Source organism: Schistocerca piceifrons, chromosome 4, assembly GCF_021461385.2.
Source record: "Schistocerca piceifrons isolate TAMUIC-IGC-003096 chromosome 4, iqSchPice1.1, whole genome shotgun sequence".
NCBI classification, from domain to species: Eukaryota; Metazoa; Arthropoda; class Insecta; order Orthoptera; family Acrididae; genus Schistocerca; species Schistocerca piceifrons.
The window spans coordinates 406,521,072-406,541,214 of NC_060141.1; the positions used below are offsets into that span (position 1 = coordinate 406,521,072).

Below are 20,143 nucleotides of genomic sequence, written 5' to 3' on the forward strand. Positions count from 1 at the left end.
GAGGTGCTGAGGCCGTACGAATACGTCCACAGTGAGGCTGTACGCAAAGAAATGACCAAACAGACGATGTGGTGGCACCTCTGCGCTCTGTTTGCACAGTAAAATAAATAAAAAATGAAACCCCACAAACGACTCATCACATAGGAATTATACGGATGGGATTGATATACGGAGATGTGATGTACATGAGCAGACAAAAATGATTACTATTTCAGAAAAATTGTATGATTTATTCAAGAATAAGAGCTTCACAAATTCAGCAAGTTGATAACGGTTGGTCCACCTCTGGCCCTTATGCAAACAGTTATTCAGTTTGACAATGATTGATAGAGTTGTTGAGTGTCCTCTTGAGGGATATCGTCGCAAATTCTGTCCGATTGGCACATTACATCGTCGAAATCCCGAGATGGTTGGAGGGTCCTGACCCTAATGCTCCAAACATTCTCAATAGGGGAGAGACCTAGCGAATTTGTTGTTCAAGGTAGGGTTTGGCAAACACGAAGACAAGCAGTAAAAACTCTCGCCGTGTGCAGGAGGGCATTAACGAGCTGAAATGCAAGTCCAGGATGGGTTGCCAAGAAGGGCAACAAAACGGGGCGTAGAATGGAGTTGATGTTCCGCTGTGCTGTACGGATGTCGCGGATGACTGTCAGGTGGGTAGCCCACTGCTGTCCGAGACGTCTCCAGACACGTCCTCAACATGCAATCTCATTGACTGGAGTCGAACTGTCTTCAGTGACGAGTCCCGTTTGGAAGTAAGATCCGATGACCGGCGAAGATGTGTCTGGAGGCTCCACAGACAGCGGTGGGGTTCCGACCTGAATGTTGCCCGGCATACAGACCGACAACAAGGAGAGATGGCGAATGGACATGGCGAATGGACCCATTTCTTTTCATAACAGCACCCCTTTCGATGTCATTCGCGGCACCCTCACAGCACGGCGTTTCGCGAACGATATTATATGCCCAGTTTTGTTGCCTTTCATGGCAACATCCCGGTCTTGTATTTCAGCAGGATAATGCCCGCCCGCACACGGCGAGAATTTCTACTGCTTGTCTAAGTGCTTGCCAGTCTCTACTTTGGGCAGGTCGCCTCATCACTCCCCAACTGAGAACGTTTGGAGCATTATGTGCAGGGCACTCCAAATTTTGACCACCTAACGTGCCAATCGCAAATAACTTTGCAAGACACCCCTCAGGAAGACTTCCAATAACTCTACCAATCAATGCTTGCGAAACGGCCAGAGGTGAACTAACGCCTTACTGACTTGCTCAATTTGTGAAGTTCTTTCTCTTGAACAAATCATATAAGTTTTGAAACTGTAATCATTTGTCTGCCTGTACATGTACTTCATATCTATCGATTTCCATCCCATAAGAATAATTCCTTTATGGTTTTTTTTTCCTTAGCGCACTTGGGTGCAGCACCGTCGGCGCACCTTTCTGCTACCGCGTCAAGAAAAGCCGTAGCAATCGTAGCTGTGCTGACACTTCACAATGTTGTACACGTAGCAGCACTGTCCTAGTGGACACTTGCCTTGTTGCAAACAACCCCATATACTGAAATGGCGTGCCTCTACGATCCTGCACAGCAGAGCGAATAAGACACACTATCTGATCCAAATGCATCCGCCGACACGCGTATGTAACGCGGAATTGATCACTACATGTCACGAAGGACAGGTCCGCCTGTACAAGAGGGGGGAGAAGAGTACTGTGTTGTCAATACAGTAAGTAGCAGCTACAGGAGAATGGTTCGGTCAGGAGAGTTCAGTGATTTCGAACGTAGAATAGTCATTGGAAGTCAACTGACTACCAAATCCACCAGGGACATTTCAACCCTTAGAAGGAAGCAAATGCCGACTGCTGGTGATGTGACAGCGACGTGGAAACGCGAAGGAACAACCACACCTAAACCAAAATGGGTAGACGTAATGTACTGAGATGGTAGTTTTAAATCGGCGGAAGGAATCACCTGACGGTTCCAAAGAGTTACCAGTAATCCAGCTAGCACGATGAATGTGCGTAGTGTGTGTGGGGGGGGGGGGGGGGGGCAGATGGATTTCATAATTGCTATTCGTCGCGTTTTTACACGAGCCTGTAAACTATTTTTGCGGTCAGCCAGAAAGCGATGAAGAACATACTGACCATAATTTCCATTCTGCAAGCCCACATTATTCTTGTGCTCACTGAAAGAAAATGTTCCTGCTTGCCATCCACTCAGCGGAATCAGGAACTATAACTATAAATAAAAGTTTTGAGTTCTAACTGATCAATATATTCAGTAAAAGTTCACATGCACAAACATAATAATAATAATAATAATAATGCCCCTATCGCCACAAAAGTGGAAAATAGTATCACGTATCACCACTTGCCACGCGGTTCTGTCAACATTACGGGTGGCACACAAATCAAAATCTAAGCAATCCAGGACGGTGTAAGTCCTCGCGGATTCACTTCCTACTTTTACCAAAAATGCGTTTGGTAGCTGCTGGTTGTGACGTCATCAGGGACACAGCGTACGTCGCTGTTTGACTGACGCAGACGGATTGATAGCTCAGTGAGAAGTGTCCTTACCGCTGCCTCCCTGACCGTATTTGCGTATATGTGAGCGCAGCGGAGCGCCGAACCGAACATCTGCTATCAACCGCTGAAGTCAAGGTAGCATCTAAATGACCCTTATCTATATTTATTAGTATCTCTAATGTGAAACAATTTACAATCTTCGTAATTTTTATATAATTAGAGTTATGTTAGCTTTAGTTACTGAAAAAGTTTTAACTCGATTGCATTTAAAGTTTGCCGGCAAGAATTTTTAGAACGGAACCAACAGTAGGACATAACCATGGAACTACCTTTTTAAGAGTCAAATGCTTCAAATGTCTCTAAGCACTATGGGACTTAACATCTGATGTCATCAGTGCCCTAGACTTAGAACTACTTAAACCTAACTAACCTAAGGACATCACACACATCCATGCCTGTGGCAGGATTCGAACCTGCGACCGTAGCAGCAGCGCGTTCTGGACTGAGGCGCCTAGAACCGCTCGGCCACAGCAGCCTGCTGTAGGAGTCGTTGTACTGATTGTTATTTACACTAATGCCTTGAAACTTGGTACAGTTCAATTATTTAACGAATATAACAAGTGCTGTAATTAGAACTTTCTATCATAAAAATGGTTCAAATGGCTCTGAGCACTATGAGACTTAACATCTATGGTCATCAGTCCCCTAGAACTTAGAACTACTTAAACCTAACTAACCTAAGGACAGCACACAACACCCAGCCATCACGAGGCAGAGAAAATCCCTGACCCCGCTGGGAATCGAACCCGGGAACCCGGGCTTTCTATCATAAATACAAATGATTTTTAATTCATTATGAATAAGGATGTTTCTGTTCCAAATTTGATTTTTTAGTAAATAACTTGAAAACTAATAGAGGTAGCTTAATGGAGTCACATAGTTAATGTTTTTATGTGAAATTGGGGGCTACATACGACTTTTCACCTATCTGAGCCTAAAATTTAGCGCCTTCAATGTTTCGAAAAAAAAAAAACAACGTTGATTTTGGCCAAAATATTGCTCCGATCAAGTTGAGGTTTGTAGTTTTTGATTGTGACATACATTTGCACATTATGAACTATTTTTTGGCTTTCTAGATTTATTATTTAGCGCCACTTATTTTTCTCTTAAAACGGTGTATATATTTAGTGAAATATATTTATTAAATCATACTGAGCCTTCCCCCCCCCCCCCCCCCCCCCCCCATGAACCATGGACCTTGCCGTTGGTGGGGAGGCTTGCGTGCCTCAGCGATACAGATTGCCGTACCGTAGGTGCAACCACAACGGAGGGGTATCTGTTGAGAGGCCAGACAAACGTGTGGTTCCTGAAGAGGGGCAGCAGCCTTTTCAGTAGTTGCAAGGGCAACAGTCTGGATGATTGACTGATCTGGCCTTGTAACAATAACCAAAACGGCCTTGCTGTGCTGGTACTGCGAACGGCTGAAAGCAAGGGGAAACTACAGCCGTAATTTTTCCCGAGGGCATGCAGCTTTACTGTATGATTACATGATGATGGCGTCCTCTTGGGTAAAATATTCCGGAGGTAAAATAGTCCCCCATTCGGATCTCCGGGCGGGGACTACTCAAGAGGATGTCGTTATCAGGACAAAGAAAACTGGTGTTCTACGGATCGGAGCGTGGAATGTCAGATCCCTTAATCGGGCAGGTAGGTTAGAAAATTTAAAAAGGGAAATGGATAGGTTGAAGTTAGATATAGTGGGAATTAGTGAAGTTCGGTGGCAGGAGGAACAAGACTTCTGGTCAGGTGACTACAGGGTTATAAACACAAAATCAAATAGGGGTAACGCAGGAGTAGGTTTAATAATGAATAGGAAAATAGGAATGCGGATAAGCTACTACAAACAGCATAGTGAACGCATTATTGTGGCCAAGATAGATACGAAGCCCACACCTACTACAGTAGTACAAGTTTATATGCCAACTAGCTCTGCAGATGACGAAGAAATTGAAGAAATGTATGATGAAATAAAAGAAATTATTCAGATTGTGAAGGGAGACGAAAATTTAATAGTCATGGGTGACTGGAATTCGAGTGTAGGAAAAGGGAGAGAAGGAAACATAGTAGGTGAATATGGATTGGGGGACAGAAATGAAAGAGGAAGCCACCTGGTAGAATTTTGCACAGAGCACAACATAATCATAGCTAACACTTGGTTTAAGAATCATGAAAGAAGGTTGTATACATGGAAGAACCCTGGAGATACTAAAAGGTATCAGATAGATTATATAATGGTAAGACAGAGATTTAGGAACCAGGTTTTAAATTGCAAGACATTTCCAGGGGCAGATGTGGACTCTGACCACAATCTATTGGTTATGACCTGTAGATTAAAACTGAAGAAACTGCAAAAAGGTGGGAATTTAAGGAGATGGGACCTGGATAAACTAAAAGAACCAGAGGTTGTACAGAGATTCAGGGAGAGCATAAGGGAGCAATTGACAGGAATGGGGGAAATAAATATAGTAGAAGAAGAATGGGTAGCTTTGAGGGATGAAGTAGTGAAGGCAGCAGAGGATCAAGTAGGTAAAAAGACGAGGGCTAGTAGAAATCCTTGGGTAACAGAAGAAATATTGAATTTAATTGATGCAAGGAGAAAATATAAAAATGCCGTAAGTGAAACAGGCAAAAAGGAATATAAACGTCTCAAAAATGAGATCGACAGGAAGTGCAAAATGGCTAAGCAGGGATGGCTAGAGGACAAATGTAAGGATGTAGAGGCCTATCTCACTAGGGGTAAGATAGATACCGCCTACAGGAAAATTAAAGAGACCTTTGGAGAAAGGAGAAACACTTGTATGAATATCAAGAGCTGAGATGGAAACCCGGTTCTAAGCAAAGAAGGGAAAGCAGAAAGGTGGAAGGAGTATATAGAGGGTCTATACAAGGCCGATGTACTTGAGGACAATATTATGGAAATGGAAGAGGATGTAGATGAAGATGAAATGGGAGATACGATACTGCGTGAAGAGTTTGACAGAGCACTGAAAGACCTGAGTCGAAACAAGGCCCCCGGAGTAGACAATATTCCATTGGAACTACTGACGGCCGTGGGAGAGCCAGTCCTGACAAAACTCTACCATCTGGTGAGCAAGATGTATGAAACAGGCGAAATACCCTCAGACTTCAAGAAGAATATAATAATTCCAATCCCAAAGAAAGCAGGTGTTGACAGATGTGAAAATTACCGAAATATCAGCTTAATAAGTCACAGCTGCAAAATACTAACACGAATTCTTTACAGACGAATGGAAAAACTAGTAGAAGCCAACCTCGGGGAAGATCAGTTTGGATTCCGTAGAAACACTGGAACATGTGAGGCAATACTGACCTTACGACTTATCTTAGAAGAAAGATTAAGGAAAGGCAAACCTACGTTTCTAGCATTTGTAGACTTAGAGAAAGCTTTTGACAATGTTGACTGGAATACTCTCTTTCAAATTCTAAAGGTGGCAGGGGTAAAATACAGGGAGCGAAAGGCTATTTACAATTTGTACAGAAACCAGATGGCAGTTATAAGAGTCGAGGGACATGAAAGGGAAGCAGTTGTTGGGAAGGGAGTAAGACAGGGTTGTAGCCTCTCCCCGATGTTGTTCAATCTGTATATTGAGCAAGCAGTAAAGGAAACAAAAGAAAAATTCGGAGTAGGTATTAAAATTCATGGAGAAGAAATAAAAACTTTGAGGTTCGCCGATGACATTGTAATTCTGTCAGAGACAGCAAAGGACTTGGAAGAGCAGTTGAATGGAATGGACAGTGTCTTGAAAGGAGGATATAAGATGAACATCAACAAAAGCAAAACAAGGATAATGGAATGTAGTCTAATTAAGTCGGGTGATGCTGAGGGAATTAGATTAGGAAATGAGGCACTTAAAGTAGTAAAGGAGTTTTGCTATTTGGGGAGCAAAATAACTGATGATGGTCGAAGTAGAGAGGATATAAAATGTAGGCTGGCAATGGCAAGGAAAGCATTTCTGAAGAAGAGAAATTTGTTAACATCCAGTATTGATTTAAGTGTCAGGAAGTCGTTTCTGAAAGTATTCGTATGGAGTGTAGCCATGTATGGAAGTGAAACATGGACGATAAATAGTTTGGACAAGAGGAGAATAGAAGCTTTCGAAATGTGGTGCTACAGAAGAATGCTGAAGATTAGATGGGTAGATCACGTAACTAATGAGGAAGTATTGAATAGGATTGGGGAGAAGAGAAGTTTGTGGCACAACTTGACCAGAAGAAGGGATCGGTTGGTAGGACATGTTCTGAGGCATCAAGAGATCACCAATTTAGTATTGGAGGGCAGCGTGGAGGGTAAAAATCGTAGAGGGAGACCAAGAGATGAATACACTAAGCAGATTCAGAAGGATGTAGGTTGCAGTAGGTACTGGGAGATGAAAAAGCTTGCACAGGATAGAGTAGCATGGAGAGCTGCATCAAACCAGTCTCAGGACTGAAGACCACAACAACAACAACAACTGAGCCTTCACAATGTTAAACTAAATGCACTGAAGCATACATTCACAAAGTTTGGGAAAGTTACTTTAATTTTTAATTTCATACTAGATTATGGCGCAATACTCTGTATGCTACGCACAGGCGGATTATGATGACGTGGCGCAAATGCCAGTAAACTGGGGTAAGTCCCAGCACAATCGCTCGCCTCTGTCTCTACAGCAGGAAGTTAAAAAGAATAGAGGAAAATGGTCCAGCTTGCGTAGTGACACTTGAGGGTGGTGTAAAGGGTGACACCTCCAGGCAGTGACTGACTGGAAACGAGTGACTGGAGTGATGGCTCACCCTGTGGCAACAGATGGAAGGGTGTAGTTTGGCGAATGGCTGGAAAATGTTACTGCCATCATCTGTAGTGCCACAGCGAAGTACGGAGGTGATGGTGTTGCAGTATGGGAGTGTTTTTTGTGGTTAGTGTGCGGTCCCTTCATTGCGCTTAAGAAATGCAAAATGATATGAAACATCGTACTGTGCACAGTTCAGACGATGTTGCTGGTGTCAACATGACTAGCTACCCTGTCAAAAAGTAGGATCTGTGAGACAACGGTTTTTGTACAATAACATTCCAGTAATGGACTGGCCTTCCGAGAGTCCCGTTCTCAACCCAACTCAACTCCATTGGTATGAGTTAGAACGTCGACTTTGCTGCAGATTCCAGTGTCCAATATCAGCACTTTCTCTGATTTCGGCTCTTGGGGATAAATGGGCTTCTATTCCTCCACAGAGATTCAGACAGCTCATTCAAAGGGTCCCCTGCAGAATTCAAGCGGTCGTAAAGGCGAGAGTGGACAGACCCCATATTAATTGTTCACTAACATGGCGAGAGTGGAAAGATCCCTTATTAATGTTCAGTAAAATGAGTCCAGATAGTCACGTGGAGCCGTTAAGATTCTGTCTGACGCTATGTATGACCGTCCCGATTCCATCGATTGCATATTTGCTTGACAGTCGTGGGGTCCAGACCAATGCGAGTAGCGCTATCATGGAGTGACAAACCGAAGTCCTGACACATGCCATTATCCTGCAGCTTTCTAATTACGACACGTGCTGGTAGGTAGGAGTTTCTGTTTCTCACTTGAAGCATGGCAAGATCTTGTCACGAACGACCAACATTCAAATTAAGTGATTTGTGAATGGAAAGTCCACCGCGTAATCTTTCCAAATAAACAAAAATGTGGGTAGCGTTATTCCTTTGTGCAATTGACCTGAAATTCTACGAGGGCACGCTGGAAAGTAATGCCTCCGAATTTTTTATGTAAAAACTTTCAAAATTTTTAAATTAAAACGGACGTTATTAACTTTCTACAACTCCATTATTCATATCTACATATTTATTTCTCAGCATAGTCACTCAGGTGCCGAACATATTTCTCTCAGCGAGAGACCAGTTTGTCGATACCGTCACGGTAGAATGTTTTACTTTGTTCACGGACCCACAACCTCACCTCTCTTGCACCGTTTCATCACTATCAAAGTGAAGTCCTCCAATGTGGTCTAAGTTTTGGAAACATGAAAATCGGACGGGGCCCAGTCGGTACTGCTTGAAGGAGGATCGATGACAATGAACCGAAGGCATCGGTTGGTTACAGACGTCGCAACGCTCATGTGTGGTCTGGCACGGAAAACCAATACTGCCATTAAGACAAATGACGAATAGTAATTAGTACATCTGCGTAATCATACAATGGTTATTCTTAAACTGTTTGAGGTAACCATGAGCGTTGGGTGCCTTAAATTATTTATGCATACGAGGATAGCATTATCGGGGTTTCACAACCGTTGGATTGACCGAAATAGAAAATTAATTATTATGTCCAGCGTTAATAATTATGAACCTGAAATTGCAATAAATATAATAAAATCAAGAGAGCAACTACCAATAGATCTCAACAAAATAAAATCAATAAAAATAAAGAGAAAATAGTTGAGAAGGATGGGGAAGGAAGTTGGTTGTATCCCAAATGAAATATTTTTCTTCCCAAAAAGAGCATGTAGTGCAGGGGTTAACAACTCACTGATTCTGAGCGTGAGCACTCGCGTTTGCTCGCGAGTTGGGCAGTTGCCGCGTGGTGAGTAGTGAGGAAAATGCGGAGAAGCATGGGGTCCCCACAACACGAGGCGCCAACTGTGAAAGAGGGGGAGAGTCAGTTTTAACAAAGGTGCCATCTAATAATAGCAATGGCGACTCGGCATTTGTAACAGTAACAGAGTCTTCGTATTTCAATCCGCAGTAAAAGGAATTTTATTATACGCAAAATGATGGCTTCGCAAAATATTTAGTGTATCATAAGAAGCTGAATATTCTCAGGAAGGCACCGTACGTCTAACCCCGTCACTCAATATGGAAACGGAAAATACGAAGGACTCGAGCGTGTACAAGAGGTCTGAAAACCTAGAAGGAAGGTCTCTGAAGAGGAAGAACGAGAAGAAGAGAGTGCTGTTCAGCTGAGCTACACAACTGCATTACTTTTAACGAAGTCCTTGCTCCCTTTCACGGACGTTTTTTTTTAATAAAAGACTACTTGGTACTTGCAGCTGAATGTTTATATCCATTTCAAGTAGAACAGTTTCCCGTGGTGCCGTTATCAAACATAATAGTCACGCTATCCTCACAGATTATGGATAGACGCTCAAGCACACAGCTGTGACATTGGTAGCAGTCTTGAAGAAAATGTGGAAAATACGAGGGTGGTTTGATAAGTGTGGTTAATTTCCATGCAAGAATGGAACATTATTGTTACGCCTTCATGGTCGGTAAGCCTGATTATTCCACGGATCTTATAAGGAATTTCAACAATGTACAGCGCACAGTTCATTGTTGACAGCCGTCTGAGTTTGTTAGTGTGTTGACTGCAATTGAAAAATGGAGAAAATCGTGTTACGTGCTGTTATTAAACATTGTCACTTGAAGGGTTGGAATGAAGTTTAGGGAGACTGCACCATCAATAAAGCTATTTACTTTTGGATTAATGAAGTTAAACGTGGTTGGACCAGCACCGAAGACGAAGTGTACTCTGGCCATCCAACTGAGGTCACCACAAAGGAAACCATTGGCAAAATCCTAGATATGGTAATGCAAGACCGCCGAATAAAAATTCAAGGGGTTACTGCGACTGTAGGCAACTCAACTGAGAGAGTACATAATATGCTGCGAGCACATAATATCCTGCATAGAGAACTGGATATGCAAAAGCGGTGTGCGATGTGGGTGTCATGACTGCTCACAGTCGATCAAAAGCGCATCCGGCACAACATTTCAGCACAATGTCTGGCGATGTTTAATCGCAATCCGCAAGACTTTCTACGCCTATTTGTGCTAGTTGATGATCCATGGATTCATCATTACACACCACAGACGGTGAAAGTGCACCAAATGAGGCAAAGAGCATTTTGTCATCCCCTACGCTCTGTAAAGAAGCATGGGACTTCATTTCATTTTCAAAAGGATACCCATTGTTTTTTGGGATTCTCAAGGAATAATCTACATCGACTACCTGTAAAAGACAAAACCATATCTGGACTCGTTAAGTCTCAATATCGGATAATTTGAAACTTGCGTTGGCTCAAAGAGGACCAAGAATGGCCGGCACAAAAGTGCTGTTTCACCAGGATAATGCACCATCTCACATATCAGCGATAACAATGGCGAAAGTGCATTAACTGGGCTTTCAATTGGTTCCTCATTCACCAGAATTAGCCCCAAGTGACTTTTTCCTGAAGCTTTCTGGGAGGAAATTTTTATCAAATGAGGAAATAAAAGTGTCAATAAATGATACTTTTGCAGAATTTGGCAGCGCATATTTCTCCGATGGGATGAAAAAGCTGTAGGATCGCTGGACCAAGTGTATGTCCCTCAAACGAGACTATCCTGAGAGGTAAGGTGAGTTGTTTACGAAACAAACATTTTTCTTAGTTTTTTATCATACTTATTAAACCACCCTTGTACAGGTTTGTCACTGAATTTGTTACGTTTGTGTATCCACAGACGGACCGCCCATCCTGTTTGTGTGGGGGGGGGGGGGGGGGGGGAGGAGGAAATCAGGATTCGTAGCGCAACTGAACGGAAAAATGAAAAAGTTAGTAACAGACGAAAAAGCTTGCATTACTAAATTAGCACTGATCTGCAGTTTTACGCAATTAATCTATAAATCGACAAAGAATAGATAGAGGGTCTAGATTTTTCCCAAAATCTGCCTCAGGAGCGATTTCCTTGTTTGTACTAGTCTCCCCCACCCTATTCCCTGTGACGATGGAGGGGGTACAGTACCCCCTGCTCGCACTCATGCGCTTACCGTCTGCTTGCGGAGCACATTTCTTGTGAAGCCTAGTTCTAGTGTACTAGACATGGGCAAACTGAAACACATAACTGTTTCGAAACAGTGAAACAGTTTGTGTTTCGTAATTGTATAGGCCTACACATTATATGACATTGTCATACAAACACAAATGAGGTGCGAGAGCGCTAATCAGTTTCGTATTTCCTGCAGCAAATGCGCTGCTTTCGTGTTATGTGACTTTGATATTTTCCAATTGGCTGAGGTCAGAGTTTGTATGATTGACATTACAGATTTTGCCAAACTCGTTTCCTTGTATTCTAGTGCCTAATTTTGATAGGTTTTGTAAGTGTGCGCTTGAAAAGGCATATCATGGAATATAATTTATTGAGATAGCATTCTGGGAAGCGAGGCACAGAATTAACATTTATGAGTGTGCCACTCCCACTTTTCTTACTCACAGTTAAATTTTACATTGTTTTCGGTATGTTCCCTTGAAGTAAAATCCAGACTAAAATTTAAAACAATTCATACAGTGTAATGCCTTGATGATACCTATATCATGGCAGATCTGGCTCTATTCCACTTACAGTTCTTGTTAAGGAAGTTTGTTTGATGTACAGGTATGTCGAGTTCCCTCAAGTACTCACAGCAAGCAGATATATTATCAATTTATTACGAACTTCCCCAGGAAATCATTGATAAGTTAAGTTGCTGTTGAAATGCAATTTTTATCACAGTATCTGAATGCCAAAAACAAAAGTATCAAGCTACCGTTGTTGCTTTGCCTGAGAATTATCTATGATACACAAGTATTAAGATGCCTATATTGTGTAATAACCAAACATAGCACATTTACAACACACAAACATATACATACATAAATCAGATAATTATTCACGAACACACAAATAAACATATCCAAAAAATTAAACTTACTGAATGGTCAGCAAAAACGTGTCTTCTGCGTGCTACAAATCTGAGAAAACTGTTCTTGTAAGGTAGCTTCATGTAAGATTTAGTGGACTAAACAAAATACAGTCAAATACAAATTCAGTGCACATTGGCCAGAGAAGAACAAAATCATTTGAAATTTTAATGTTTAATTTCTGAGTTTATCTACTGTACCTATTCTAAGTTGTAGTTTAGAAATATCATTTTTAATACTTTTTAGCTTGAAAGACGGGATCGTCTGTCTGTCATTGTTTGCCCCTGCTTTGAAATTATGCGCTCACATGGAACGGAGGTGGCCATAACAGACGTTGTTTCATTATTTCAAATAGCGTAGGAAACAACGCATGATTTTCTTTCTACCACACTAATGGATCTTGTGAGCTGTGTATCAATGGCATCTTCATATATTTATCAAGCTCGACATTAGTTGCAGCACCTGTATGCTATGAGAGATGTGTTATCTGACTGAATGTTTTTCGCACTTTTATTATTTTGAATGCGAATAGTGTGCGTTATTTTATTGTTTGTTGGTGTTTATAAAGCAGATATTACTCCATTTCCGAATAGGGCAGTCAATTAGAAACGAAGTTTTATTTTCGGAAACCTTAAGCTTCGTGCTGTTGTGTGTCAAAAAGATTTCGACACACGTGAAAGTGTTTCATGAAGTGAGATGTTAAATGTGTTTCAGTATCTGTACCGTGCCCGAATCTCGTCCGAGACAGAGCGGAATGAAAAGTCACTGTTTCGATACATATAGTCCGTTCCAAGCATAAGTGGACTGAAACCGTGTTATTTTGAAACAGCGATACAGTTTCTGTGTCTGGCTCGAGATCGAATCTGGTCCCGGTATCCGAGACACCACTGTTTCGAAACAGTGAAACATAGCCGTTTCGAAACACTGAAACAGTTCCACGTATCGATACACTATATCGAAACATAGAAAGAGTGACCAAGTCTATAGTGTACAGTCAGGATGACATTAAAACGCAGATTAAATCGTCCCGGTGCCGAAAGCTACAAACAATACTGTTACCAGTGGAAATCGCGAGTAGGACAATGTATCTATTGTGGTGAATTAAAAACTTGTACGAGATCCAATAACACTGACATTAGTGTCATTTGTCACGGACTTAAAACTTAACCTCAACCTCTGTCCGCCGCGTAAACAATGATTAAAGAAATGTATCATCTCTCTTTCACTGCGGACGATAAGAATACTTTTTAGTGTATTTCTGAAATATGACTTTATATTCTGAAGAAACTGTCCTGCAGCTCGGGAGACTTTCAGAATCCAAAAGAGAGCCATTAAAAGTGTTACATGGATCTCAACTAGTCAGGCATACAAACCACTATTTAAAACGCTAAAAGCGTTGCCACTGGCATGCAAGAGTTGTTGTTGTTGTTGTGGTCGTCAGTCCTGAGACCGGTTTGATGCAGCTCTCCATGCTACTCTATTCTGTGCAAGCTTCATCTCCCAGTACCTACTTCAACCTACATCCTTCTGAATCTGCTTAGTGTATTTATCTATTGGTCTCCCTCTACGATTTTTACGCTCCACGCTGCCCTCCAATACTAAATTGGTGATCCCTTGATGCCTCAGAACATGTCCTACCAACCGATCCCTTCTTCTAGTCATGTTGTGCCACAAACTCCTCTACTCCCCAGTTCCATTCAATTCCTCCGCATTAGTTGTGTGATCTATCCATCTAATCTTCAGCAATCTTCTGTAGCACCACATTTCGAAAGCTTCTATTCTCTTCTTGTCCAAATTATTTATTCTCCACCTTTCACTTCCATACATGGCTACACTCCATACAAATACTTTCAGAAACGACTTCCTGACATTTAAATCTATTCTCGATGTTAACAAATTTCTGTTCTTCAGAAACGCTTTCCTTGCAATTGCCAGTCTATATTTTATATCCTCTCTACTTTGACCATCATCAGTTATTTCGCTCCCGAAATAGCAAAACTCCAAGTGTATTATGGACATATTAAAGGGGTCCATACTAGGATCAGGGAAAATAGTGACAAACGTAATCACAATACAAGATTAAAAGGAAAGTTGAAATTAACTCATCCAATACAAGTTTGTATTATAACGGTACGTTCTGCACGGTAATAAAATTGTTCAAAAACTGCCACAAAATATAGACTGTGTAGTAAATAAAAATGCATTGAAAAGATCTATTAGATGATATGTTGAGTGCTACTGCTTGAATTCAGTAAGTGAATAAATGAATTTCTAGTACAAGTACATATTTTTCTTTCTAAAGGCTAAACTTGACGTAAATGATCGCTGCTATGTACTACATTCTGCTGCATACCGTCAAATAGGCTAAAGATAATAAGTAAACGGCCCATCAGCACTAGTGGCTAAGTAGTACTGACGAACAATAAGAGACACAGGCTTCCATTGCCAATAGCGGAGTACAGCAGAACTCTTTCGTTACAAATAGACAGCAACGACTTTCAGTGTAGGCCCCATCAGCATCGTACTGGATGTTTAATGCCGTTTCACCTACCACTAATAGCGAACTTTCGCTCGTCGCAGCACTCAAGTAACTTCGCAACGGAGAAATAAATTACCTACTTATTTCGTGTCCGCGTTCCTTGTGTCTAACGAGGATATCGTGCTTGTGAATACCTTTTGTTTTCGTAGCGGTTGAGGTGGTGCTGTGGCAGATCACCGAACTCGAATTCTGGAAGAGAACGGGTTGAATGCCTGTACGGTAACCAGATTTAGTCTGCGTGGTTTGACCACATCAGTGGAGGATTTTAGTAATTTTTTTGTTTCAAGTAAAATGACGTATAATGCTAAATATGTTGATACAATTTTATTCATTTCACTTTAAGATATAGTTTTTGTGTCCACATCGGACGTTCCTTGTAACCGCTGCACCAGGTGGAAACACCCTGAATCAGCCAACTACAGAGGTAGATGTTAGTCCTGTTAAGAACTGTGGTCAGTGAAGTCGAGTCATAAGTTCTATCCATCGAGAAAGCGCAGAGAAATTACTTAAGCTATGGATGAATACACTACAGCAAAACTGACCACACTCTTCAAGGTAGAAATTCCATCTTCAGAAGAAAATGAACCAAAGCACTCTTGCACTTTTTGCCAGAAATTTCTCACAAATTTCAATTCAGCTGTTGAATATTGTGAATCCTACAGTGAAAAGGTGCAAGTTTTAACTATTATTCCACAGAAATTTTCAAGGAAAACGATTTTGAACCACGTTCCATCAGTATCAAAGTACATGGTAGACAAATCAAGAAATGTGAGGTCTGCAAAAGGAGTCTTTGGAAGACCAGATCCCTATTATGGTCATCCTGTAGAAGCAGCTCTAGTTCAAGTAGTGCGGTCATTTTATCGGGAAGATAAGTGGGACTGTTCTCGCCAGAGTGCCAACAAAAAAGACACTATAACTGTAACAGTTGAAAGTCAAAAAGTTGTGAAAGTGAAGAGGTATATGACTCGCACTATTAAAGAAACTTCTTCAATTTATAAGAGCAACTATACAACTTCACATATTGGAAGACCAAATTTTACGTTTGTGGCATGTGTGTATGACTGGTGGGTTGCAGAGATTATAGACACCAGTTATGAGTTAAACGAAATTGTTGTGAACTTTATACTACCACATGGACCAGCTGCTGGATATATGTTTCCAGCTGAAGGACAGCAACAACGCAATCAGTGCTCACTTCCCGTTTACAATGTTTTGAACCATTTGTTAAGTACTCCAGTTCCTATTGGTTCAACAAGAAGGCATTACTCTATGGAACAGGAAGATAATGAAGCAGTGAGACACATTTTTAGTTCATTGACTGGCTAATTTCAATACAAATCAGAGTGCACAGAAGTTGTATAAATTGAAACCTTTAAGTCTTTGGACCTTTCACATACATTTTGAACCATTTAAAATGTTAGAAAAATGAGTCTGTTAATCACCTTTCAAAACTAAAATTATGTTACATAAGGCTAGGTTGTGATTTTTATGAGCCGGTTATGTGATAATGTGGTAATAAAACAGGTTTTATGTATGGCAAAAATTTGAATTGTTTGTAAAGCCCGCTCAACCTAAAAGTGGAAGCTCTCCTTTTCATGGAATGTAGAACTATATGGTACTAATCAACAGAAAAAAAAAAATCAAAATTTTATGGATTGGCATTTTTGAAAAAAAAAATTCCATAAATCATAAAAAAAGTTTCAGATCGCTTTGGCAAAAGAACTTTGATAGATAAGTCCAAATGGAGGATTTCTTTGTAATCATAAAGCTTTCAAATAAAAAAACCCAACAAAATATCTAGAACTTCCAGAGATACAGCGTTTTATATTTTTTTCCAAAATTCGCATCTTTAAAATGGTATGCGCAGTGTCGTCTTTGGAGGGCTGTATCTCGGAGCAGAATTTTTTTTGGAGAAAACAAAAAAAAAATACGCGTTGCTTACTTAGTCCTTCATTTTAACATTTGCTAAATTCAATAACATCCGAGACTATGAAGGTACGATTTTTTCCTAGCCTGCCTGAATTGATATGGATTATGCCATGTTAAATGAAACAAAGTTTTAATGGGACATAGCTTTGACTTTTTTTACCAAACCACGTACTAATGTAACTAATTTTATTGCAACACATGGTTCTGAAGGTATGTGTATTGTCACAAAGCTACCCCTATGATCTACGGAAATAACTCTTTTCGTTGTCAAATGGCTGAAGAATTTTTTTGTAAAATTTTACTCTCGTGTGTAAAATCTGATCGGCACAGATAACTTGTTTATATCAAATTACTTTCAGTTAGTCAGCTCTTCAGAGTTATCGGCAGTAGTAGAACGTTTGCAGGAAATCTACAAACAAAATTTTGTGCCTTGTCACTAACTCAGGTGTAATGAACGTCCTTGCAGCCTCCATTAAAGCTCTGCTTTAACCTCCATCACTAATGACAGCGCTCTATTGTCACAAAGTAATACCTCAGCCACAAGGTTGCCAGCTTTCACGGTACTGAATTGACAAAAAGAGAAAATTTACAAAGGAGCTAATGAAGCAGATAAAAAAATACAGACGTCTAAAAAATTAGTAAGCCAAAATACGCAAAATGGCATAGCAGGAATATAGCTAGAGCAGTGAGGGGTCTAACAAGGAACGCCTTAACTGCTTTGTTAAGGAAGGCCAAAGATGTTTACGGCATTCGACGCCCCTTATAGCTGGCCGGTGTGGCCGAGCGGTTCTAGGCGCTTCAGTCTGGAACCGCAAGACCGCTACGGTCGCAGGTTCGAATCCTGCCTCGGGCATGGATGTGTGTGATGTCCTTAGGTTAGCTAGGTTTAAGCAGTTCTAAGTTCTAGGGGACTGATGACCTCAGATGTTAAGTCCCATAGTGCTCAGAGCCATTTGAACCAAGGCCCCTTATATTGTCTACCATGCGACCACAACACTAGCTGCTAATGGCAACAGGGGATGGGTATAGAGGTATCCAACAGTGAGTACAGCATGAGGCTGCGGTGCGTCGCTGAAATGCTTCGTCAAGGAGAAACTGGCTACCGAGTTACTGGTGTTGATACAAAGCAGAGCAATGACAACGATAAACGAAGCAAACATCGCATTATACCAACAACAGTTGCTGAAGTTGACATTTCGTCAGAACGAATCCAAGAAATTTAGCAGAGTGAGAAAGAAGTGGCAGATGAAATATTAGCGTTTCTGCAAGATGAGTCAGTGAATGTGCGGGCAATGAACATGAAGAGTACAATTATGACAATACGTGCTGAACAAGAGAAAGTGATACTGAAACAGTTGTCGAACCATGTGGTTCATCACCCTTGTCGGTCAGGAGCCAAAAATCCCGTCTCCAGTGAAACGCAGCGTAGGAAATCGTTGTCCATGAAGCGGGACCTAAACATAATTACATACATTGAGGATCATTCGCAGCATAATAAAAAAAACCTGTGAATAGATTTCGAAAAAGTCTGCAGCAATACGACCGTGCAATGCATAAGGAAAAACTACAGGCATTCAATGGAGGACAAGGCGCACTTGTTACAAAAACTGGGGTTTGCGCGTTTCACGGATGCTCGATAAAGTTTACAAGATGTCATGATAATGATTTACTACTAATGAACATCAAATTGCACGCGACGTAGATTACAGTGATTTCAAGAGAAGCAAAGAGGTACGATAACGAAATTTCAAACAAAGCATCAACTTTACTATGCACAGCAAATTGCGGAATCGGCCCGAATCTGTAAATGAGATAAACAAAATTATCCCACCTTTTAGTAAGAGATTTGTTTTCAACTCCGATCAGTCGCAATCTGAAGATGGAATCCTTTCATTAGAAAGGAACTCTGGAAATTAGAGGTACCAAGAGCGTTGTATCAAGATCAACCATTATCAGTGCCTTAAAACATTCTTATGCAATTGTGGCGACTTTTCATCTGGATAGTAAATAGGCTGGAGAATTATTTATTGTGCTGAGAGATGTTAGAGATGCTCTGGCCCATAAGAGTCGTTCTCATATGCGTGATCTTGCAAGGGTAGTAGGGAATATTTACGTATCAGTAAGCAAGAGTAGGAAAATGGGCATAAGAAAACTATATCTATGTTATGAGCACTGCTTCTGGCCAATAGCTGGTCAAAATAATTTGCTTTTGCTTGATTTATGGTCTGCTTATGAAAATCATATGCCTTCAGAGGAAACTATCCCTAGTGAAAAGTGCATGACATTGCAGTTCATACTACCTTAACCACTGGACAAATTCAGCCTCTGGATGTTTGTTTTTTCCGGGCCTATAAAACACATAATCGCAGTATCTGCAGCTACACCTTGAAGGATAGCCAGTTTCACGATAAGCTCCATGACAGACTGTTTCGCATTCGGATGCATGCCGTCACAGTCAATGAGTTTTGATCGCCTTGTTACACCAATGTGATTGTGCACAGAAGAGCCAAAGAAGCTGGAACACCTTCCTAATATCGTGTAGTGCCCCCGTGAGCACGCAGAAGTGCCGCAACACGACGTAGCATGGACTCGACTAATGTCTGGAGTAGTGCTTGAGGGAATTACACCATGAATCCTGCAGGCCTGTCCACAAGTCCGTAAGATTACGAGGGGATGCAGACCTCTACTGAATAGCATTTTGAAAGGCATCCCAGATATGGTCAATAACGTTCATGTCTGGTGTTTGAACTCAGAATAGTGATCCTGGTGCCACTCTGTAGCAATTCTGGGCGTGTGGGGTGTAGCGGTGTCCTCCTGGAATTCCCCAAATCCGTAGGAGTCCACAGTGAACACGAATGGATGCAGGTGATCAGACAGCATACTTACATATGTGTCACCTGTCAGATAGTATCTAGATGTATCAGGAGTCCCATATCACACACACCAACTGCACACGTCCCACACCATTACAGAGCTTCCACCAGCTTTAACAATCCCCTGCTGACGTGTTGGGTCCATGGATCCATGAAGTTGTCTCCCTTCCCGTACACGTCCATCCGCTCGATAAAATTTGAAACGAGACTCGTCCGACCAGGCAACATGTTTCCAGTCATCAACAGTCCAATGTCGGTGTTGATGGACGTAGGCGAGACGTAAAGCTTTGTGTCGTGCAGCCATCAAGTTACACTAGTGCGCGTTGGGCTCCGAAAGCCCATATCGATGATATTTCGTTGAATGATTCGCACGCTGACACTTGTTGATGGCCTAGCATAGAAATCTGTAGCAATTTACGGAGGGGTTGCACTTCTGTCACGCTGAACGATTCTCTTTAGTCGTCGTTGGTCCCATTATTTCAGGGCAGTTTTCGGCCGCTGCGAT

General features: G+C 41.4%; 1 protein-coding gene across 2 annotated transcripts in view; it reads right to left on the bottom strand.

The window, feature by feature from the left end:
• LOC124794885 (putative glycerol kinase 5) overlaps positions 1–20,143 on the bottom strand; it is a 405,885-nt gene that overhangs the window by 269,707 nt on the left and 116,035 nt on the right. Inside the window, exon 1 of one of the 2 annotated variants that reach the window (XM_047258581.1) lies at positions 9,111–9,217. The exons of the other annotated variant lie outside the window; for it this stretch is intronic. The gene's annotated coding sequence lies outside the window, so the exon portion shown is untranslated. Of the gene's footprint in view, positions 1–9,110; positions 9,218–20,143 lie in introns of those variants that run through there. 2 annotated transcript variants of the gene reach the window in all.